This window comes from Colobus angolensis, unplaced genomic scaffold (assembly GCF_000951035.1).
Source record: "Colobus angolensis palliatus isolate OR3802 unplaced genomic scaffold, Cang.pa_1.0 Scaffold411, whole genome shotgun sequence".
Taxonomy (NCBI): Eukaryota; Metazoa; Chordata; class Mammalia; order Primates; family Cercopithecidae; genus Colobus; species Colobus angolensis.
Window position 1 is genome coordinate 1,969,149 of NW_012117500.1, and position 25,037 is coordinate 1,994,185.

At 40.7% G+C, this 25,037-nt stretch overlaps 1 protein-coding gene across 6 annotated transcripts in view; it reads right to left on the bottom strand.

Moving 5' to 3' along the window:
• The window catches only part of RARB (retinoic acid receptor, beta), a 424,977-nt gene that overhangs the window by 70,532 nt on the left and 329,408 nt on the right, over positions 1–25,037 (bottom strand). The window lies entirely within an intron of this gene.

Genomic DNA, 25,037 nt, shown 5'->3' on the forward strand with positions numbered 1-25,037 from the left:
TTTTAAGACAAAGCATATCATGTTATCCTTTGAAGTCTCCTTTCCCATTTCCTCCTCCTTCAGAAGTAACTCCATTGTCCATTTCATCATTTCCTCAGTTTCCTTCTGAATTTTATCACACTTCTATCCATTAAGGAAAAGGTTGTTTTGTATGTTTTGAAATTTATATAAATAAAAATATATGTGTTTCAGTTGTTAGAAACAGATGCTTCTGTTGCTGACCCTATGTTAGGATGAATCCTAAGCCTCATCCATGTTTTTCTACTATACAATTTCATTGATGTATAGTATTTCATTGTTTGAATTTGCCTATGCATTCTATTGCTGATTTGAATAGTGTTGCTAGGAGCATTCTTGTACACATTTTTCTAGGATGTGTATGTATACACTAGATGTGTATATACACGCACATCACATATACACATATACATACTTAGGAAACAGCTATTTTTTTTTCTGGGTCACTAGGTATATGCCTCTTTCACTTTACTAACTAAGGCTAAATCGTTTTTCAAAACTGTTGCATCCACTTGTTCTCCAACCAGCTGTAATATTCCAATTACTCCTCATCTCACTGTCACATTTGAGCTCTCTCCTGCTCAAAATCGAACAAATGAACAATTTTGAGCAGGAGAGAGCCACATATTGATTATTTATTTATTTATATAGCTTCAGAAAGACCACTCTAAGAGAAAACCTAGGAGAGTAGTATGGCTGAAGGAGGTGAAGCCCAATCAGTGCTAACTTGTAATGATGAGAACGGATCCAGAGAAGGGTTCTTAGGGAGGTGAGTCTTCATATTTTTGTTTTACGAAGAATGGCTGCGTTTTAAAAGTTGCTGCTTCTGAAAGTGGACACATCAGACTACTCTGTGTGGAGTGGTCCTCTGGACAGATGCAAATAGAGGAGAAATAAGAATCATTTTTCTCCTAAGGCAGCCATCTCTACCCTCCCTACCATGGGGAATATGGAAGCCCCTCGAGAGGAATGGGCCCTTCCATCCCTCAGGAGGAAGTAAGGGGAAGGAGACTGCTTCGAGGTCCCAGCTGACTGGATCCTATCCACGGGACTGGCCAGTGCTGAATCACATGGCAGGAAGGGAGCCCTCCCTTCCTTCTACTCCTCCTCCAGAGGATACTAAGCATGAAAGAGGGAAGCATCTGGGTGAGTGAGTTACTTCAGTTCAACAATCAGAGGATGGCTGGTTCCAAACACAGCACGGGGCCCATGCTGGAATTTCCCCTGCCCCAGCACCCTGTCTGGGGCCACTAAAATGTTAGAACAGGGTTTCACGGGACAATTTTGCACCAAGCTGTCTGGACTCAGGAGGGTACATCTGAGACTTTGCTCATCTTCTTGTCTCAATCGCTTGCTGTCCTGCACAGCTGAAACAAATGCTGGCCATCTGGGCACACTGTCCTTCAGGAGTTTAACCGACCATTTCAAAACAGTGTGACAAGCTTCCTTGCACTCCATGGTGGGCAGGCTCTTTCTCCAAACACTCGAGGCTTGGCTTCAAGTCTGTCTGTCTTCCTTCCTCAACATCCACCAGCCTCTTTACTTTCTTTTCTCCTGGTGCCAACTCCGCAGACATTACCAATTAGTTAAACATCAGTGTTTGGCAAGCATTTTCCTAAGCCTTCTGGCTCAGCTTGCAGAGCACCTCATCCACAGGCCTCCCGCCTGGCTTTGTGCAGGGCCTTGTTGCTGGAGCAAAAACAGAACTCATTATGCTTTTAGTAGGAGACACTGAGGTAAAGAAACAAACAGCAAGAAAATCTGTGGGGGGCAAGGGGTAGGGCTTTTCTTTTGAGGTTTACAGAGTGAGTTGTTTGTTTTGTTTTCTCTTAAATCCATAGAGGCAAAGATAATCACAGTTAGTTTTACCATTTTCGTCACTCAGGAGAAATAATCACATTTAGGTTTGTTAGAGGAATGCCAAGAGCATCTACCTACCCTCCAAAACCTCAAAAAACCCTTTTTACCTGAAAACATAAGGGTATACTCGTTGTCCTTTGTTTCATTCACCCTGGGCTTGGAAGGTTTGGGACTAAATGCTTCACGTACAAGCATGTACAAACGTAACACACCACCAAGGTCAGCTCGGCCCCATTTTGTACTTAAGGAAACTCCAGTTCACAGACCATTTGGAGATGGAATTGAACCCACAGCTGACTAGTTTCAAAGTACAGCTTTTTGGACCTCTACCCTAAAGGAAACTGGTTTGCTTGAAAAATCCAATGCTCTTTGCCTACCATTTTTGGTGTTTCTCAGTTGCAGGCCTCGCCAGCTAGGTCTCCTTAGCTAAGGAGGAAATCGAGTCACAGACAAAGGCCCACTCCTGGGTTTCCATGAGCAGGCAGCTCATAGGGCATTTCTGGAGCTGTTGCCTGCAGAGCTGAAAATATTTGCCATCCAGCCACTTGCTGATCACCGCTTTAAGCCTTTGCTGGTCAAAGTAGGACCTGAGGACTAGAAGGATCAGCATGATGTGGGAGACTGTTGGAATCCAGAATGTCAGGTCCCATTCCAGACTTGCCAATTCAGAATGTGCATTTTATCAAGATCTCCAGATGACTGATATACATAATCCATTTGAGAAGCACTACTCTAAGTAACTTAATCTTTCCCACTGCTGGCACTGAATAAAGTAGTAATTACACACAAACACATAAACATACACTTGCCCCTCACTGCCCCTTCCCCCCACCCCCCACACACACTACTTCCAGTTGCATGCTTAACTATCAGTAAGGTTTTCGGGCAAGAACATTCATTGGCAAATAACGTAATACCTTCGCCGGCAGAACTCCATCATTAAAATAATGAGTAAGGAATCATGGGAAACTAAAGATATACCTGAAGAAGGGGAACACCTCTAAGTACCAGCTTAGATATCACTCTGTTCTCTTTAAAGTTTGAGAGTGGCTTGCCAGAATTGCACTGGAAGCCAGAGAACTAGTAACCAGCCATTCGTTCACCCACTCATCCATCCATCCACTCACCCACCCATCCAATCCATCTGACATTCTCCATGTACCTTTCATGTACTATTTAATGTTGGTTCTATCTCTAATTTATTTGTCAAAATCCATTCACTTCTCTTTATTTTTAAATTTAACTTAATTTTTCATTTCTCTTTAACTCCACTAGTCCAAGCCATCATTTCGTTTTGCCTGGACAACTTAATTGACCACCCCACTTCCACTCCCAGCCCCTTGCCCAATCTATTCTCCACACAGCAGAATACAAAATAAGTATATTCAAACTGCAAATGTGATCATGTCACTCAATGTTTATCACTTATCAATGGGCTACACTGTACTGAAAATAAAAATCAAACTCCTTCAAGTGGGCTACAAGAACACCGGCCTTTGGCTTCCTCTTCAATGACATATTGGACCGCTTCCTTCCTTGCTTACTATATTCCAGCCCCAGCAGTTTTCTTTCATTTGGGTTCCTAGAAGACTTACCCCAACCCAGGGGACCTTCTCCCATGCTGCTCTCCTACCTGGAATGCCCTCTTCTCTCCATACATGTGCTCAGGCTTCACACCTCCTCCATGAGGTCTTCCCTCATCAGCCAGTCCTAAGTCTCTTCCCCTACTTATTCTCTATCATAGCTTGATTGTTAATTATGAATTTCTTTGTTGCCTAGATTAATGTCTACCTTCCATATAAATGAAAACACCAAGAGGATGAACCATGACGGTGCCTGTTTTGTTTACCACTCACCCCCTAGCATACAGCTCAGAGCTTTGCAACTGCTGTTCCTCTGCCTGGAACACTCTTCCTTTGATATCTGCCTGCTCACTCGCTCACTTCCTTCAGGTCCCTGCCCAAATGTTATCTTGCCAGACAGACCATCCATGACCACCTTTCATAAAACAGACCCCTTTGGCTCCATGATGCTCTGCTTCATATTTTTATTTATATTTACATGACTACCACATTATACAGCACAGTTCTAAGCAGTGATGACCACCTTCTATATTATGTAAAATTGCTTATTATCTGTCTCTGTCTACCCTCTCCCAACCATGAATATAAACTTCAGGACATCAGGAACCCTTTCGTCAATGCTGACTTTCATCTAAAACAGCACACAATAAATATTGATTGTTGAAAGACTACATAGTAAGTGCTCAGGAAATATGTGAATAAATGAATCAATTCATGAAGGCATGAGCCCAAAGCTATGTTTGCTGAGGGAGTCTATGAAGACAATGAAGGGGAAATTCCTGTCCTCAAGGAGCTTGTTTTTGAGTATGGGAGGCAGGGGTGATTTGGTGTCACATAAATACGTCCTACCTTCATCCTCTCTCCACTCTTTCCACACCGGCTCTCTCTGCCCCTTCCGTCCTCTGCCTCTCCCCTCAAAATGACACCATACTTTCATTCTGCTTGTCCTGTGTTGCCTCCAAAATGAACGGAATAACCTAGCATTCTGAGAATTTTCTTTCTGAGCTAGATCTTTGAGTGTTCTATTTTCCCCTCATCTATTTAACACCATGAACATATGGACTTTTGAAGAGCTTTGTCAGAACACTTTATAATGTTATGAGGTAAACTGAAATTTTCCACATAAAGTATAATTTCTGATTTTATTTCCAAGAGCTAGAAAAGAAGACCTTTTAAAAACATGCGAAAGGCTGCGTGTGGTGACTCAAGCCTGTAATCCCAGAGCGGGGGTGGATCACCTGTGGTCAGGAGTTCGAGATTAGTCTGGCCAACATGATGAACCCCTGTCTCTATAAATACACAAAAATTAGCTGGATGTGGTGGTGTGCGCCTGTAATCTCAGCTACTCAGGAGGCTGAGGCAGGAGAATCTCTTGAACCCGGGAGGCACAGGTTGCAGTGAAACAAGATTGCGACGCTGTACTCCAGCCTGGGCAACAGAGTGAGACTCTATCTGATGAAAAAATAATAATAATAAAAATAAAAACATAGGAAGCAAAAGGGACAGAAAGAAGACGATAGGAAGAGGAAGAAAGAAGGGAGGATGGAGGGAGGGAGGGGGAAGACAGGAGGAAGGGATAACTTTTGAAGGAGCTTGTCAGTCTGTGGTTTTAGTCCTTAACTTTTATGAGATAAAAAATATTAGTACTAAATTACTTAGGAGCTTCATCTTTATTCTACCAAGATGGAGAAGATGGTGGTTCCAGTCGGGCTGCTGGTACTTTGCAAATCTAACCCTAATTTCTGTTGGAAAAAGGTTCTGATTAAATTATCCTTTACATCTTATTTTTTCTGGCCAACACCTTGACCTTGACTATAAAAGTACTTTCTGAATGGTTTGATTCTCCAAGCAGTTTTAAATGATTGTTTATGCTGGGTGCCGTGCTAACAAAAGTAGGTCATTATTATTTGGTTGTACGTCTTTCTGGGTCAATTAGAACTGTCGGTTAACTACCTAAGCTCAAATTCCTCAGAAAGTGCATATTTGTTTTCAGTTACACATTGCGTGGAGGAAAGGTAGTAGTTCTGATTTCAAATGCTTCTCACATACTTCAAGAATTTCCTTCACTTTTTAAACAAATTCCTTCCTAGCTGCAGTGAACAACCTATAGTATATAGAGGTCACAGCAGTGAAACCCACAGAAAATTCGATGTGCATCAGCCTTAGGCATTGCCCATAGGATGTAACGCTACAACTTTTTAAAGAGGCAGTTTTTAAATTGTACTTTATATAGGAATGGCATGAGAGATTTCCCCCTTCTACTACTGCTAAAAATGGTCCATTTAAAAAAATAATGCAATGTTACTAATAGGTCCTGTGCATGAGAGAAAAAATTTGTAAAAATTGCTGCAGAAGTTTTATGGTTATTTTTCCCCCTTTAGCTCTGAAAGTGTGAGCAAGGGCTGATTCTTTATTCAAATAGGAAAATAAGAGGAAAGCTATTTGCTTACCATTTTCAAAAAAACATTTGTTAAACCTTTTTTGAGGGAACCACATAAAGTATACGGGGTAGACATGGTCCTTGACTTTCAGACAATCCTAATTTGTAGTTTATTCAGTTCAGCTGGTAATAGAAAAAAACCCCTCTCCAAAGAATAGCATGCTATGGTAATAAAGGCACTCCCCTTAGAAACTGTACAGCCAGGTTCTATTTCTAGCACAATCCCTTATTAGCCATTGACGTTACCAAGTCATTTTACTTCTACAAATCTTGAATTTCTGAGTCTTTAAACAGGAATTTCATTATCTCCCTTGTTTTCCTCATATGACAGCTGCCAAAATCAAACTACCTGGAGGGGATAATCCATATCATTCACTTTGCCAAAAAACTTACCCACACTTCCTTGAGACAATGATCACACCCTGTATTTGAAAAAGTCTTTCTATTTATAAGAATGGGATTCTTACCCCCATTAGATCAGAAATCAAATACAAACAAGGGCAGAGAACCATTCCCTTGGAGGACATCCCTCAACTCCATATATGTAAAGAAATAATGCTTCTGACAACACTGGGGAAACCAGTGATATTCTCAATACATTCGGGCACATATTTCCTGTGATCCCACTATGTGTTGAAAAACTGAATCCAGTTTTCAATGCATAGTGGGATCACAATCAACACATAGTTGTCACCAAATCAAACATTTCTGTGTGTCAAATATGAGCCCTTGTGACCAACGAAACTTTCTAGACAGCACCATCAAACTAGAAAACATTTAAATTAGATTCTAATCAGGCATCCATTTGTCCCTCACCCAGTGTCTACTGGAGACCAACCAGCCTGGGTCTCCTTCTCTGCGGACAGAACCTTAAGCCAAGAATCTAGGGCCATAACATACAGTTTCAAAATATACCTCAGATGTGGTCGAAGAGGGCAGGACAGGGGCATCTCAGGAATGGAGATGCCCAATGGCTCTAGGAGGACCTGCAGACCTCCCCCTTACCCAGGGCTGTGCTGCTGGAATGAAATTCTGTGTCTTGATCGAGTCTGGGCCAAGCCTCTCTAGTGTTCTCTGTCTTTGCTCCTCCCACAAAGTGCCCTCACATCTACCTTCTCCTTACCTCCTGCCTCCAAATGTGCTCTCAAACAAGCAGGCAACACTTTACTTCCTGTCAGGTACCATGAAGTGATTTAACCTGCCACCTTTCCCTGGGGAAACTTCTATTTTCAGGGGATAATAAAGAAACCTTACTGCTAAATAAAGAAAACTTCAATGTTGAGGATGAAAAGCCAGAGACAGGCGGTCTGTGCTCGGACAGAGAGTAGGGTGATGGGTGTATATTGTCACCTACTCGTAAAACGTGCCCCGCTCCCTATGCCTACCAAAAGGTTTTTTAGACCATTCTCTTAGTTTCTTTCTTCCCAACCGCAGGTTACTGGCAAGGGACATCGAAAGTACAATTTTGATGAGCTTTTAAGTCTACATGTTCATGGTAGATCCTCTAGAAAATGTAAAGTGCATAATTACAACTTTAATTATCTTCCATATCACAAATACAGGTCTTTTTCTCGACCACTTCTGCTTGAAGTATTTTGTTTTCATGTATTTTCTTGAGCGAGGTAATTAACCTCTTTGTGTCTCAGCCATTTCATCTCTAAAATGATGACACTCTTTTATAGCACACCATGACAAAAACGTTCGGAGATCCCCACATAAAAAGGTGACATATGAGAAAAAAGCAGCAAGAGAAGTCAATCTTGGCACATTATGTTCAAAAACCACTTAACAGCTCTCTCTCTACTGTATTTGGAGCAGAGCGCAGTATGAATTAGGTTTCACTGTAATTATGTCCTGGAAGCAAATATGATTTTCAATGAAGAGGTTTTACTGACTCTAATTAAAGGGATGTTACAATCTATTGCCTCAGATTGTGTGATGTCTGGAAGGGATCTTACCAGTCATTGCCTCAATGTCCTTGTTTTATAGTCGTGCAGTACCCAGAGAGGTTAAGTGACTTGCCCATGGCCACCCAGCTAGTTGGGCATGGCTGGCCCCTAGGTTTCACATTCTGGGTTCTCAGTGTAGTGCTTTTTAATAGACAGCTATTACATTAGACCAAAGTGGATACTGTATATTCTTTCCTACTGCACAGATCTCTCCCGCATTTATTAATGAATTACAGGCCAACAGAACCAAAGTTCCAGTGGATTCTCATATCTTATTTTTTCCCCCAGAATATCCTAGAAACTGTCGGAGGCACCAGGAATAACTCAGAAGCAGCTGTCAGCTCTCTGCAGCAGCAAAGTTCACATGTTGATTCACCCTTGAAACAGGAACGTGTGTGATGAGTTTGGATGGGAGGCGATGCTTGTGGCACCCCCGGTTTTGTATAATTAGATCTAGGAAGGAACTCTAAGAAAGACGGTTGTATCTTTTAGATGCACAAAGTTTGAAAGCTAAGTAGGCCGGGGAAGTTCTATCGTGACAAGAGCATGCATAGCAAAGATTTCTTCACTGGAGACATGCTCTGTTCTCTGTAGACAGGAAGTCTTGGGTGATGTGGGCTTCAGGAGAAAGGTAATGCCCTTTCCTTGCCTGATGGGGGAGACCCAGACATAGGTTGCTCTGAAGGCTTTGAGTCAATAAAATTAACCACAATTATATCTTCTGTTTTGAAAGCATTTTGATTTCTCAAAGCATTTTCACAGCTTTTTGATACTCTTGATATTTTATTCTCACAAACTCCCTTAGGTATAAAAAGGGTAGGAATGAAGACTTTTATGTTACAGGTGAGAAAACAGAGGCAGTTACTGTTCTTGCTTGAAGTCCATCTTAAAAATGGGCCAGTACATCATGCTCGCTTAAAGGAATTTGCTTTACCTGCCTTTTTGGTAGTTTATTAAAGGCATCAGTGAAGGGTAATAAGTTTGTCATGAGCTGGACTTAAATGTTAGAGCATTTCACTATATATCATGTGTGGCTATAAATGAGTGAGGTTTTATATGATATGTGACTGTTCGAAGAAAAGTCATCCTGAGTTTACTTGTTCCAACTCTAGTGTCACTGCTTACAATATTTTTCTCTCTCCTCTTCTGGAACTACCTTCTGAGGCAATTTCTAGACAAGAAAAGCAAGCTCATTTATTCACAGTCACTACTTACTTTATCTTAAAAAAAAAAAAAAAAGAGTTATCAGTTCGATGTTTAAATTCTCATCTATATGTGTTTTTAAAAGGATATAACTTCATAGTTAGTTGCATTTGTATTAGGAATCAACACTTTTTATGTTCCCTGTACCTCAAATGACCAGATTTTGGAGGTTGGAAAAGGAATAGTTTAAGAATTTTCAGTTCAGAGTTGAAATCAGAAGGTCTCTACTGAATTGTTGAGATAGGATGGTAAGGCATGTAACCACTGAGTAGCTTCTATGAACTGGATAGACATGAAGGCTGCAGTTACAAATTGCACATATATTTGGTATGGAACTAAAAAACCAGTGTTTGAACTAGAATAGAAAATTTTAAGAGTGAATATGGCAAGGGTTGGCAAAATTTTTTTCTTTAAAGGGCCAGATGGTAAATATTTTAGGCTTTGTGGGCAGTATGGCCTCTGTGACAACTACTCAGCTCTGTTGTTTAGCAAGGAGGCAGCAGCAGACAACACGTAAGTGAATGCATGTGGCTGTTTCAATAAAATTGTATTGATGAAAACAGGCAGAAGGCTAGATTTGGCTCATAGGCTGACCCCTGATTATGGTCTTTTACACTGAGGTGAATATGGATGTTATCCTCAGATATCAACGTTTCTAAATAGTTAGGAATGGATTTGATCTTCTTTGGGGAAACAAAGAAGTAAGTGCAAAAACAGTATTGGCCTCAATTTTTCTCAACCATTTCTATCTAAAGCATTGTCAATACCCAATGTTATTTAGTGTTAGAAAATCAGGAAAACTGAAGTTTTACCTCAGAATAATCTGAGTTAATTCACTTTTTAAAAATAGCTTTTCTTTTTTTAATCACACAAACAAATGTACACTAAAATGCTAAATGATAAAAATACAGATAAGCTCAAAAAACGTGACAATAACTTTTGACATTTTGGGTTTTATCTTTCAAATCTTATGTGTTGTTAAAAATATGAGATCAAACTGTGCATAATTTTGTTTTATACTTTCTAACTTAATAAATGAGTTTTTGTTAAATTAGAAAGAAATGCAACATCATTAGTCACCAGGAAAATGCACATTAAAACCACAATGAGCTACCACTTCAGACCCAGGAGGATCTCTGAAATTAAAAGACTGAAATATCAAGGAATGGCAAGGATGTAGAACAACTGGAATTCCCATACACTGCTGATGGAGGGTAAAATGGCAGGTAGAAGAACCACTTGGAAAACGAACTGCTTTTACTAAAATTAAGCATGTGTGTCCCTATGACAGAGTAATTTCATTCTTAGGTCTATACCCAGGAGAAATAAGTGGCCATGCCCCCCACAAAGCATGTACAGGATATTCATGGCAATGTTATTCATAATAGCTTCAAACTGGAAACAACCCAAATGTCCATCAACATGAGAAGAGCCTATCTATAAAATAGAATGCTACACAGCAACAGAAGGAGCAAACAACCAATACATGCACCAACATGGGAAAATTCTACAGATGTAATGAATGAAAGAAGCTAGACACAAAAGAGCATACACTGTGATTCTGTGTAGATGAAGTTCAACAAGCAAAACTAACCTATGGTGACAGACATTGGAAGAGTTTACCTTAATTATAACCACCACCCAAATCAAGATACAAAGTGTTCCAACCCGAGAAAGCTCCCACATGCTTCTTTCTAATATCTTGACTTAGGAGGTGGTTTGAAGGATGCATATATTTATCAAAACTTACTAAACAGTACACTTAAAAGTCTATGCCATTAAGATATGTAAGTTATACCTTAATAAAGAGAAACATGTTCTAAAATAAAAAGTTGATTTCTACCTTAAAAGGGAAAATCAAACAGAAACAGACAAAACCCATAAAGGCATTATTTGAAGGAGAGTGCTTTTAAATTATAGAATTTGAAATGGAATGAAGAGGAGAGTCAACTCTTGTTTTGAGGAAGCCATCTTTATTGTACGGTCTTCATTTCATGCCCATTGTTATTTCTTTTGGGTCTAAGGTCATAAGGATTGCCTTGCTTTTCCATGCCTTTTTATTTCAATTTGGAAAACAGATGAGATTGAATAACTACCTGGAGGGATGTCCTGAGGAAGAGCAACGAAAAATGTCAAGGACATCCTAAATGATGTCTCCCAGTACTCACTTTATAAAGACCTGTGGGAAACATTCATCTCAAACATCAGTATCTAGAAAATCTGTGATTCTTCTGAACAACAAGGCTGTTTTCCTCTTGTGGACACCTAGAATCTTGTCACTGACCTTGTCCCCTTTTAGCTCTGAGTACTAAACAATTTTTACCAAATAAGAGCCCTCATCTGGCACACACACAACTTAGTATATGAATCTGACTCCAAGGTTTATTTTTGTATTTTCCCTTACATCAATTGACCTAACATTTGAAAATCGTCTGTTTCTTTTAGAACTGAGATACAGTTCAAATGCTATAAATTCGACCTTTCAAATGTATTATTCAGTGGTTTTTAATATATTCACAAATTTCACAAACTGTGAAACAGTCACCATCATCTAAGTCCAGAATATTTCATTGCCCCCAAAAAGGAACTCATTAGCAGCCCTCCCCGTTCACCACTGATAGACAACTTCTAGCAACTCCGAATTTACTTTGTGTTTCTATGGATTTGCCCTTTCTGGACATTTTGTATGGATGAACCCATAGAATATGGGCCTTTTGTGTCTGGCTTCTTTCACTTAGCATAGTATTTTCAAAGGTCATCCGTGTCGTACCATATGTCAATATTTCATTCCTTTGTATGGATGAAAAATATTCTGTTGTAAGGATATATCACATTTTATTTGTCTCTTCATCAATTAATGGATAGTTGGGTGTTTCAGCTTTTTGCTATTATGAATAATGCTTCTATAAGCATTTCTGTCACGTTTCTGTGTGGATACATGTTTTTATTTCTCTTGAGTATATAGTTAGGAGTAAAATGAATGGGTGCCATGATAACTCTCTGTTTAAGTTCTTGAGGAACTGCCAAACTATTTTCCATAGTGGCAATGTACCATTTATGGTCCCACTAGCAGTGTGAGAGTGTCCAAATTTCTGTACATCTTCCTAACATTTGTTATTGCTCATCATTTTTATCATAGCCATCTTAATAGATGTGAACCAGCATCCCATCATGGTTTTGACTTGCATTTCCATGACTAAAGATGTTGAGCATCTTTTCATGTGTTTATTAGATATTTGTGTATTTCCTTTGGTGGAATGTCTACTCAAATCCATTGCCCATTTTAAAATTGAGCTATTTGTCTTTTTACTGTTGAGTTGTCATTTTTTTCACAATACTTTTGTAAGCCTCATTGTATTCATTGAAGATGGCAATAAGAGATAAATATATTTCTATAAAGAGGGTGAGGGTTTGCTAACATTCGCTTTTGCAGAGATAACCAACCCTATTAGTTTTGATATTTTAGAAGTGATATTACATATTTTAAATGAACTTGTTAAAATACCATCTCATGAAACCACAAGTTGTATGTCTTTATGTCTAAATTTCAAATGCTGGATTAATTGCTCACACTCTGCAAACTGGCATTAGGAAAGAATTTGTCATTTTTACTGCTTTCTTTTCTGCCATAAGTATATATGAAACACTTTCAAATAATAAAAATAAAAAGGACAAGGAGGCTGGGCACAGTGGATCACGCCTGTAACCCCATGAGGGCGAGATGGGTGGATCACTCGTGGCCAGGCGTTTGAGACCAGCCTGGCCAACATGGCAAAACCCTACCTCTGCTAAAAATACAAAAATTAGTTGGGTGTGGAGGCAGATGCCTATAATCCCAGCTACCTGGGTGTATGAGGCACGAGAATCACTTGAACCCAGGAGGCAGAGATTGCAGTGAGCCAAGATTGCATCACTGCACTCCAGCCTGGGTGACAGAGTGTGACTCTGTCTCAAACAAACAAACAAAAAAGACAAGGAAATAAAGATGAACCTTTGATAAATTTAGAACTTACAAATAAGTTACTCTGATGGCTTTTTTTTTTTTTTTAAACTAGGTTGCCTATTGTAGCAGCCAAAACTTTTTGTTAACTTCCCTAAGCCAGTCTCAATTTGATTATTCATTTGAAGTCCCAGTTCCCTTTCATGAATGAATCAATATATGAAGCACCTTGTTTTTTTAATTATGGAAAAAGTAATTAGCTAATTATTAAACTGGAATCCACATAAGTTCATAAATCACATTTTGAACACTATATTTCTTTTTTTTTTTATTATACTTTAAGTTCTAGGGTACATGTGCAAAATGTGCAGGTTTGTTACATATGTACACTTGTGCCATGTTGGTGTGCTGCACCCATTGACTCATCAGCACCCATCAACTCATCATTTACATCAGGTATAACTCCCAATGCAATCCCTTCCCCCTCCCCCCTCCCCATAATAGGCCCCAGTGTGTGATGTTCCCCTTCCTGTGTCCAAGTGATCTCATTGTTCAGTTCCCACCTATGAGTGAGAACATGCAATGTTTGGTTTTCTGTTCTTGCAATAGTTTGCTGAGAATGATGGTTTCCAGCTGCATCCATGTCCCTACAAAGGACACGAACTCATCCTTTTTTATGGCTGCATAGTATTCCACGGTGTATATGTGCCACATTTTCTTAATCCAGTCTGTCACTGATGGACATTTGGGTTGATTCCAAGTCTTTGCTATTGTGAATAGTGCCGCAATGAACATACGTGTGCATGTGTCTTTATAGCAGCATGATTTATAATCCTTTGGGTATATACCCATGAGCACTATATTTCTAAAAGGAACTTACTGCCACTACTGATAATTTAACACTTAGACATAATAATTCTTACATTATCTTTTTTTAGCTGTTTATTATCTGATGGGTCAAATAATTTTTCAAATATAACAGGCTGTAAACAAATCCCTGGGCTATTAATTTGGAGTGCATAGCCCTAAAAGAAAAAGCTAGTTATGTGGGTTGATGCAACTTGGGGTATTAGATAACCATACTCAGAGAACTAGGAGCAGATCATGGCCCATAGTGCATTTCTGGTGTTCCTTACACATTCAAAGCTGAAGTGAAAAGGGTCTCAAACCAGAGGAAAAGGCAAAATGCCAAGACGTTAAAACACTGCCTGAAGAAATTTTAAAGTATTAACAGGAAGGAAGATTCTTCTAATGAGAGGTATTACTCTTCTTGGTGCTAACACAATTTCTCTATGCACAGGAAGAAATGGCCATTCCACTACTGCACATTTTAATCTGTTTCTTTTTCACTGAAGTATAAAATACACACATAGTTTTGTATGTACACATCAGATTAAAGTTTAGAATGTCGAGCACCCCACAGGGATTCCATGTGCCTCTTTCAAGTCAGTATCTCCTTTCTGAGGGTAACCACCATTCTCATTGTTATCATATAGACAAGTTTTGCTTATTTTAACTCTTTAAACAAATGGAGTAATATAGACTGTTTCTTGTCTCTTATTCTAAGTTCTTTCACTCAATATCATGTGAGTTCATCCATGCTGTTAGTTCTTTATTACTAAGCGTATTCCATGATTTGAATATGTCACAATTTATTTACACAGTCTACTGTTGACAGACCTATGGGTTGCCCCCCTACCCCAGGATTGGGAATAAATCTGCAGTGAACATTCTTGTATGTGTCTTTGGGTGGGCCCATACTCTCATTTCTATTGAGTATGTTCCCAGGAATATAACTACTCAGTCATATTGATACGTTTAGCTTTAGGAGATACTGCCAAAGAGTTTTCCAAACTTTGGCTTGATTTATAATTCCACAAGCCACGCATGAGAGTTCCAGTTGCTTCACATCTCACCAACATTTGCTATTGTCAGTCCTTTTAGTGTCAGCCATTCTGGTGGAGTAAAGCACCACACTTCAATCTGATGGATGCAATTCTATTTTTAAGGAATATAATGCCACATAGAAGGCACTATTTGTAAAAACAAAATGGAGCTTTGCACTCCATAGACCTGGACACCATTGTTATCCTAAGAATGCGGGAGAAGGCCATCTCCAAGAGTTTGCTCAGCCCCAAGAGGCAGGAGGAAGGCCTGATGTCTTTCTTCCTGAAATAACTCACTCACTGCATCTATTAGAGTAGGGTAGGAGTATATTCTGAGACTGCATATTTTCAGATTTCTGAGAGCTCAAAGTCCAAGGGCATCACAGCCAAGTTTCCATTCAGTTTAAAACTACTGAAACATTCTGTCTGGACACTTTCACGACATAAAGTGGGACTCCTTCACTTATTACCTTTCACTTGATTCTCTTCCTGTCCTCATTAAATCCCTTGAGTCCAGAGTTTACTAGAAGCAACTTTCATCTTTCCCTTTGGAAGGGCCATATCATGACTGGCTCCCAAATGGGTCCATTTTGAAACACTAGTGAAGTTCCTTAGTTTTATTTTAAGATTTAAACAATGTTGCTAAACCAAAATATTGTTTAGAAGTCAGACCAACTGACCTTATAACTCCCTCCCCCTAAAAAACAAGCAAAGAAAAATGGAGGATTTGCATTTTCCAACATCAATAAAATATTTTTGTCCTCAAATCATTTTGAAAATGAAACAAGTAGATTTTTTTTTAAAACCACGAAGGTATTTTATGCTTGGTAAAATGAAGTGTCGGAACAATCAAGTGTGTATTTGGGACAAAAACATTCCTTCTCTTGAGAAAACAGGATGTTTGCTTTGCTTAGTCCCAGTACTAAAAGATGTCTGTCTTCATTAATCTAATTCATCACATAATTGCTCAACTCTTTGTTTTCCAGCTGTAAAGGGAGAAGGATGAAAGAAATAACCTAACCATGACAGTTAATATTTTGTGATAGCAGAGGGAGAAGAGATAGGGTTTAAGTGCTTGATACCACTCCAGGAAGAGCAAATTCCAGACTGTACTCTATGTAAGGATTTACTGAGTGATTTAGGTAGCCACTCTCCTGAGAACTGCTGTCACTGGGAGAAGGTACTTAAAGGGCCATGTTCATTGCTCCAGAACACAGGGACTGTAGGAGAATTTCGGGTTGCTATTTTTAGGGAGACATTTGTTTCCAAACAAAGGGCTCTCTGCCAGCTATTTTAGAAGCACTTGCATATTTATTCAGCCAGCTCTCTGTGCTGGGGATTGTCTTTGGGCACTAAGGTTTTATCAATGTCTATTTAAAGCAGAATAAAAAATAGCTCAAGATGAAAACATCCAATATTTCCAGTTTAGAATGTAAGGCACTTCCTTTTCTCTTACAGGGTTGATATCTGGTTTCTCCCTCTCTCCCTTCCTCTCCCCGTTTCTGAAATTGCCACCTGTCTTACAATCTGTAGTGTGTCTTGGTTTAATAGGCACCGTTTTCCCTTTTAGCGGTATTTAAAATAATAGTGCACTTTAACAAATGATCGATCTGATGAAATATTTGTGTGTGTGTGTATAGCTTTGAGAGAAAGTAAATCTCTGTTAGGACCTATTTACAAGCTTCATCTGTTTACATGCACCATGGAACAAACGGCATTGTGATGTCATGTCATGAAAGGGGTAACATGCTATCATTCATATGGTGCAAAGTGGGAAAGCAGGCAGAATGGGAAAGGTAAAAATGGGCTCATGATAAAATATCAATAAGACCTAATGTTTTCTTGGGCTTGTATTTCACTTTAAGTCCACGTGTTCAAATCACTTAACTCTTGGAAAGATCAGACAGAAGTTCTTGATTCAGAATCCCCAGTCCTTAAGTACCCTTTTCGCTCTTTCTCTCTTTTCCTTCCTTCCTCCCCTCCCCTTCCCTTCCCTTCCCTTTCCTTTCCTTTCTTCCTCTCTCTTTCTTTTTGAGATGGAGTCTTGGTCTGTCACCCAATCTGGAGTACAGTGGCACGATCTCAGCTCACTGCAACCTCCGCCTCCCGGGTCAAGCAATTCTCCTGCCTTAGCCTCCTGAGTAGCTGGGATTACAGGCACATGCCACCACATCCGGGTTTTTTTTTGTTTTGTTTTGTTTTGTTTTAGTAGAGACGGGGTTTCACCATGTTAGCTGGGATGGTCTCAATCTCCCGACCTCGCGATCCCCCTGCCTCAGTCTCCCAAAGTGTTGGAATTACAGGCGTGAGCACTGCACCCAGCCATATCCTTTGCTTTCAATTCATTCCAGAAATATCTATTAAGTACAAGGCACTGGGCTCACAATTAAAGACTCAAATAAAAACCAAACTCCATACTCATCCTTGAAGCAGCCCCAGCCAGTGAGGGACCTCCTGTGTGATGGGTTTTCTCTCTCTCAATACATATATACACACACAGACACCAAAATCTCCTGAACCCCCCCAAAAAACCGTTCGACTCTGAAAGTCATCTCAACAGAGGTGCCACTAACACATCATAGAATAGAGAGGTGAGAGTGACCCCCACACACTCCTTGCTGTTAGAAAAGTGTGTCGTGTGTACATGTGCATGCCTGCTCATTTAGGAAGAAGGTGGCTTCAAGGAGAAGTAGGGAGGGAAAGGCACTGCAGGCAGAGAGAACAGCAGGCACAGCCTAAGGATGCTGTGTCACATGCGAGGACACTGGATGGCTAGTGGCTAGTGCATGGCACATTTCGGGGCACATGACAAGAGATCAGTGTCAGGCAGGCTGGCGCAGCTGTGCAGGGCTCTCTGCTCATGCTAACACATTTGGACATTTGCAGTTGATTCTGTAAGTGTTGAAGGGCCATGAATTCCAACATCAGATCATCTGGTTTAGAGCTGAAACTGCTTCTGGCCCCATCTACCCATCACCGTGATTTGTGGGGGTAGATGTGAGTCCCAAGTACACATACTTCTTGTTTTGAGTAAAGGGACCACTGGTCCGGAAGGAGCATTAGCTGTCCTGAGGACAATCACTAAGGACCACTGATGAACGAATACACCAATCTTTAGAGACCAGGATAGCTCAGTATCATAACAGATACCGGAACAGTAATAGGAGCTAATGCTTAGCTAAGTACTGTTTTTAGCCCCTGCCATATATTAATTCATTTCCTTCTCACAACAGCCACATGAAGTAGGTAGTATTACTCTCTTCATGTTACAGACAAGCAACCTCGTACACACAGATGTTAACTGACCTGCCCAAGATCACACAGAGCTAAGTAAGTGGTGGGTTGGGGTATGAAACTGGCTGCCCCTTAAGTTCCGGCTTTAAGCTGCATACTGCCTTGCCACTCTTTGGGAGGGGGAGTAAATGGTGCAACTTGAGAGTCTCCCATGTCTCTCATTATCCCTCCATCAGTTCCCCTGGATGCTTAAAATCCACTGTGACAGATCCACCCATTCATTGACCCTTTGTTTTATTAGGAAAGGTCTAAACCTTGAAGATCCAAAAAACTGAGAACTCCCCCTTCCCGTCTTCAAGTTGTGCACAGAGTTCAGGTTGTGAGGAAGAGTTAGGGGCAGGCAGCAAGGCAGGGGCATGTCAGTGGGATCTGACCAGCAACTGAGGCACTACAGAGACTCTGAGAGGACTGAGGCCACCGCTTAAGACTCTGCTTCTATTCCTAAGATACGAGAACATATAAAACCAGTGTTTCTCAAACTTCAGTCCTTTGAAGTACTGCCTTCACAATTTTGCACATATTCACAGGCTGCTGTACACTTATGATTTCTGTCTCAATTGGTTTTTTTCTTAAATAAAGTTTAGAGGCAATTTTTATATTACTACTATAAAGGGGAAAGGAGTGCCATTTGCCATAAATAGAAAGGTAGGGTAAAAAATAAACAGGGTTTTCAGGTCAACTGCCTGTATTTGTAAAGTTTTACTGGAACAAAGCCATGCTCAGTTGTGAAGCTCTGAAGCTGCAATAGTAGAGTTGAGTAGTTGCAAAAAATGCCAAATGGCCTGCAGACGCTAAAATATTTACTGTCTGGCCATTTAAGAAAATTTGCAGACCTCTGAAACAAATACAATCCAGTCCTACCTAGGTATTGCTGCCATCCTCTGTTAAAAAGACAGATGAGCAGAGATTCATCTAATATTAAGGCTGTATTGGCATCAGATTTTTCTCATTGGTAATAAAAAGACAATAAATATTGAAAACGAAATAACTTTATCATTAAATGAGTAGATACTAACTCATGACAAGTTTGTTATTCCCTAAAATTACATTTCGTATCACAGCATGCAGTTTACACTTAGGGGAATACAGAATTAAACTAGTATACATATCAAATCAAACCACATATATAATTTTTTTTTTTTTTTTTTTTTGAGACAGTCTTGTTGTGTTACCCAGGCTGGAGTGCAATGGCTCGATCTTGGCTCACTGTAGCCTCTGCCTCCCGGGTTCATGCGATTCTTGTGCCTTGGCCTCCAGAGTAGCTGGGATTACAGAGGCACACCACCATGCCCATGCCATTTTTTTGTATTTTTAGTAGAGACAGGGTTTCACTGTGCTACCCAGGCTGCTCTCAAACTCCTGACCTCAAGTGATCCACCCACCTCAGCCTCCCAAAGTGCTGGGATTACAGGTGTGAGCCACCATGCCTGGTCTATAATTATAGAATACTTGATTTGGGAGCGAATACAGGTGAAGATACCGAAAACTGTGTAGCCTCAAATGTGTGCAAGAAGTTCACTGTTTAGAGAAGCAAAGGGTAGTTGAAAGGATGCTGAGAATTAGAATTAAGACCCATGGGTGTAAACCAGCTGTGTGACCTTAGGCAGGTCTCTTACCCTCTCTCAATTTCAGGAAACTGAATCAGAATATGATTCCTGTCCTACCTGCTGCACGGGATAACCTGCAGTCTTGGGGATCTTGCCATTAGTAAAGCCTCTTGTGACCATGAACTATCACAGCACCACTGATGTCCTCCCCAGCTTTCCTCTCAGGTGGCTAACAGCAAAAGCGGTCTTGCTGAGAAGGCCACAGAGTGGATAGGAGTTCGTTGGGAGAAGGGACATGATGGATCTGGAGGAAGGCAGGCTACAGAGTCCCAAATAAGGCAGAAGAGAGATGGAAGGGGCCAGATGAGCAAAGAAAGGCAGCTGCTGGGAGGGCGGGGAAGGGGAAGGGGAAGAGAAACTTTGCCTCTGTGGTGATTTAGCTTGGGCTCAGTACCACTGGAAGACCCCGATGGCCTCACCTTGAGCTGACTGAGGCAGGAAGGGGGCCAAGCATCCTTTCTAACACCCCAGTTCAGTTTTCTCCATGGAGTTGAGTTCCAGGATACCAGGATACTCTCCCATTCTCTGATTACACATGTCTCGGCATCTCTGGGCAAATGAGCCATCTGGCTCCCGCTTTAAGTAGCCCAGAAAGGTGGATATTTATTTTAGAAACCATGCTTGCAAGCTTTATTTTTAAGGCTGTGACATAATATTTGGGGCTGCACTTCTATGTTCTAAACAATTCAAAATGAATAGAGCCTCTACTTTTAATTTTTCTCCTGAAGTATAATCAAGGCTGTAACTATAATAAAACACAGCTGTGGCAGCAGCAACAGTGGCAGCCAAACTGTGTCACCACAAGAAGCAGTAGCAGAGAACCACTCTCATTCAACACCTACTATGTGCCAAGCATGGTGCTAAATGCATTACCCCATGAGGTCCAATTCACAAAACAATCCTGCAGCATTGCCGTGATAATCTACACGCAATGGGTTAGTTCATTTCACGTAAGCAAAATTTTGCCATGTGCCCAAGTTGAGACAGCTAGAGGCGAAGGCTGCATTTGAACTCAGCTCAGGCTAACTTCAAAGCCCTTTGTTCTTTCCCCTGTGCTGTTCTATTGTGTAATGGAAATTTCTCATTTTTCTAAGGTGAGAATGTACTGAGTGTCCCCACTCCAGGAGGCAGGCAGTGGGGAGAAGTGTGTCAGTAAAGCTGAAGGAATGTTAACACTTCCTTTGCAGTCTGAGTGTTAATGGGCTTTAAGTCCCGCAGTGGCACTGACATCACCGGGCAGCTGGTACCCAAACAGAATTTTTATTTTTTAAAGAAATTTCCTAAACAGATGCAGGCAAATACTCATATCTGGCAAGTAGAAAGGGGCAGCAGATTTTTATTTTCCAGCTTCTAGGCTATTTTTAGATATAAAAGTAGGAAGTTTCCAGCCTTTCGCTTACTTTTGGGAGGCTCTTTGGGGATTTGTGTGCCACAGAGCAAGAAGAGAAGGTGGCGGTTAATGGTAGTCTCTGGTGAGCAGAACAAAATGATCACAGTGAACCTTGGAAGCAAAGTAACAGGCTGGGATCTAACACGGGAACAAATGAAGAAATAAACTAAAATTAGAAAGACATTAAGTGCCCTGATGATGATTTTTATGTAATTTCCCAACTACACAGGGCAACCTACAATATGAATTTCCCTGTTATTAAGCCAGTAAAATCCAGCAGTAGAACCAATGAGCACATCAATATAATTTGTGCACCAGCAAAGGTGATTCTAACTAAGGTTAAGTGCCTTTAGTCCAAAAGGTTTGTTTTAATCTAAGTTGAACAGTAAAGGGGGAATGAGAGAAACACAGAACAACAAAATTCTCCCACAGAAGTATCTAAGTGCCCGTACAAAGCACATTCATTCCATCCAATCGACCCACGGGGACGTTCACATCTAAAGTATAAACTGGAATTTAGAGACTTTATGAAAAGCTGTTTTTAAGCTCAATATGCCCCAAATGAAAAGGTGTCAATGAGTACTTAGGGACTCTTAAATTCAGAGATTATTCAATTGCTCTATTCTACAAATACACTTATGAAACTGTCATAGGAAAAAAATGCTGTGAAATACACGTTGAAAAGCATTCTCAAACAAAATCAGACATGTTTTGCTCATCACTCAAGGGCATGGGCACATAAACATAACCTCAAAGAGCAATACAAAGAGGCTCCCCTGCATGAATTCATGGCCAGTGGTTTTCAGAAAGAAAGGAACTAGGATGAGGGGGTGGCAGCAACAGTACCTTCCATGGTGTTTTTGTTACAGACACAGGGTGGGGGCACCCAGTCTTGAAGGAGGCCAGTGACCCATGGGAACCTAGCCTAACCTCAGGGGCATCCAGGGTATTCTACTACCTCACAGCACCCAAGGCGTAATTCTGGCCTAATTCTTGTCTTCCACTTTCCTTTTGACCTCCTGACTACAGTGTCTCCCCTATCCCTGGACCACCTTCTGTGATAGCTAAGGTTTGGCAAAGGTAAGGTCCAAACCCCAACACATGTCCATCTTTGCTTCTCCCTCTTAACTGGGCTTCTGCCATGCACAACTACCCAAGACACCTGCTCAGCTCAGCCTTTTTCACTGGCAAAAGCCCTAGAAGATCTAATGTCTTCTAGGGGAGGGAACTGGGAAGAGGAAGCAGCTTATGGAAACACTGCTGTCTAAACAGGATTAAAAGCATCAATTCTCATGTCACGCCTGGGCTGTTAGGCAATACCAATGTTCCTCTCATCCAGGTAGAAAACACAGCCTCAAAGAAGTTGAATAACTTGTTCTGGGCCCCTAGAAGATAAACGAATGACTACAATTTGAATACACACCTAGAATTGTTTTGCCTCTGACAACTTTTCAGAAAGCAAAGCCAGGGAGAAGCTGGGTTTGCCTTTAAAACTGGTCACATTTAATCACTTGATCAATCTAACTTCACTGAGCAAAGCTTCATGCTAAGTTCAGGGACTGCAAGGTGAGAAAGACATGATGCATGCTTTTTAGGAGTTTATAATCAAGCCAGGGAGACTCACTGGTGTGTGAAGAATCATACTACCTGTATAATATAATAAGTTTGCGGTTCATGGAGCTTTGTGCAAAGCACCGTGAGAACACGAGGTTGGGGAGGGAAGAATGAATAACTCTGCCTAGAGCGTGGAACGAGGCTTAGGGGTGGCTTCAAAGAGGAAGTAACATTTCATCAGGCTCCTGGGGTTCAGCTGAAGGAGAAGGAGGTGAATCCTCAGAAAAATGGAGACATAGGGCTCCTAAGTCAGCGTGGTGTAGTGTGGCTGGAAGCTGGGTGTGTCTACTGGCAGGAGATAAGTGTGGGATGGGATCACAGAGCAGCCCTAAGTGGCATCTGTGGCCACTGGATCAGCCACTTAAAGCAGATGCTGGCAAACCATGGCCTGTGGGCCAAACCTAGTCCCTCACCTGCTTCTGTAAACAAAGACTTACTGGAACATAACCACACTTGTTTGTTTATATTTTCCATGGCTACTTTTGTGCTATTATGGCAAAGTTAAGTAATGAAGACCAGGACAAATATTTTCTTTTTTTTTGAGACAGGGTTTTGCTCTGTTGCCCAGGCTGGAGTGAAGTGGCATGAAAATGGCTCACTGCAGCCTCAGCCTCCTGGGTTCAAGTGATCCTCTTGCCTCGGCCTCCTGATTAGCCACAGGTCCACACCATCACTGTCAGCTAATTTTAAAAAAATTTTTGTAGAGTTGGGGTCTTGCCATGTTGCCCGGGCTGGTCTCATTAAACTACTGGGTTCAAGAGATCCTCCCATCTCCTTCTCCCAAATTGTTGGGATTGCAAGTGTGAGCTACTGCACAGGGCCTCAAAAATATTTTCTAAAATTTCAAATATTTTTTAAAAAAAGAGCTGGTTCTTTTTTTTTTTTTGAGATGGAGTCTTACCCTGTCGCCCAGGCTGGAGTGCAATGGTGTGATCTCGGCTCATTGCAACCTCTGCCTCCCAAGTTCAAGCGATTCTCCTGCCTTGGCCTCCTGAGTAGCTGGGATTATAGGCACGCGCCACCATGCCTGAAGAGCTGGTTCTTTTAAAAAATGGTTTGCTGACCTTTGGCTTAACGATCTGAACTATTCATTTGAATTTCTGTAACTGACTTAAATGCATGTGATCAGGCTTGCTAGGGCTTTACTCTCATGGTTTCTAAACAGTATCATCTTAAATCTTCTTTCTCATCATGGACCATCAGCTATTATCTATACTATAAGCTTGTCTGGACATTTCTTTTATAATCCAAATGTTATGCCTTCATTTATTGTTTCTCTTTTTCATTAATTGTTTTTATTTCACGGCTTTGCCACATGCTTTCCTCTTCTGATATCACTACAAACCGCCCACGCCACCAGCAGAAGTTCATCATTCAACTTTGAGTCGGTTTGCTTCCTTTGCCTCCTTCTCCAATTCTTAGTAAATTTTTGTGCCACCTTCAGAATGCTGCTAAAAATCAATTTTTTTTTTACTTGCCATTACCATGTTCAAATTCTATGCTTTCACAGACAGCTACTTCTCTGCAAAAAGGCTTCCCTAGTTCTATAAGCCCTTGGAAAATACAAGGTATACCCAGCAGTATTTACAAAACAGAAAAAAAAAAATGAAGAAATAAGCACACTGTTCTGGTAGGCCACGTTAAAGGATTTCTTTTACTTGTAAATCCCCTTACATATGTAAAATCAAATTTGATCTATAAAAATTAAATTTGCACATGATTTTCTAGGGGATACATCTCTAATATAGAGCAAGGAGTATGGTTATTGTTTTATTAACCACTGGCAATAAAATAGAGTGGAAAAAGGAACTCGGAGTTTTAAATGCTGCTTCCTATGGCACGCAGTATATATTTCAATTTGAATATAGACTTTCTCATCAAACTGCCTGGTTCCAAATCTCAGCACTGCCCCTTACCAACTGTGTTACCTTGAGTAAATTAATGTCTCTGTGTCTCAGTTTCCACATCTGCCAAAAAAAAAAGATGGGACTTGGGAAGGAGGAATTATAACTAATCTATCTCATAGGGTTGTTATGAGGATCAATGGGATAAAGCATTAAAAGTGGTTAATGTAGGCCGGGCGTGGTGGCTCATGCCTGTAATCCCAGCACGTTGGGATGCCGAAGTGGATGGATCACTTGAGGTCAGGAGCTCAAGACCAGCCTGGACAACATGATGAAACTCCATCTCTACTAAAAATACAAAATTTAGCTGGGCGTGTGGCAGGTGCCTATAATCCCAGCTACTTGGGAG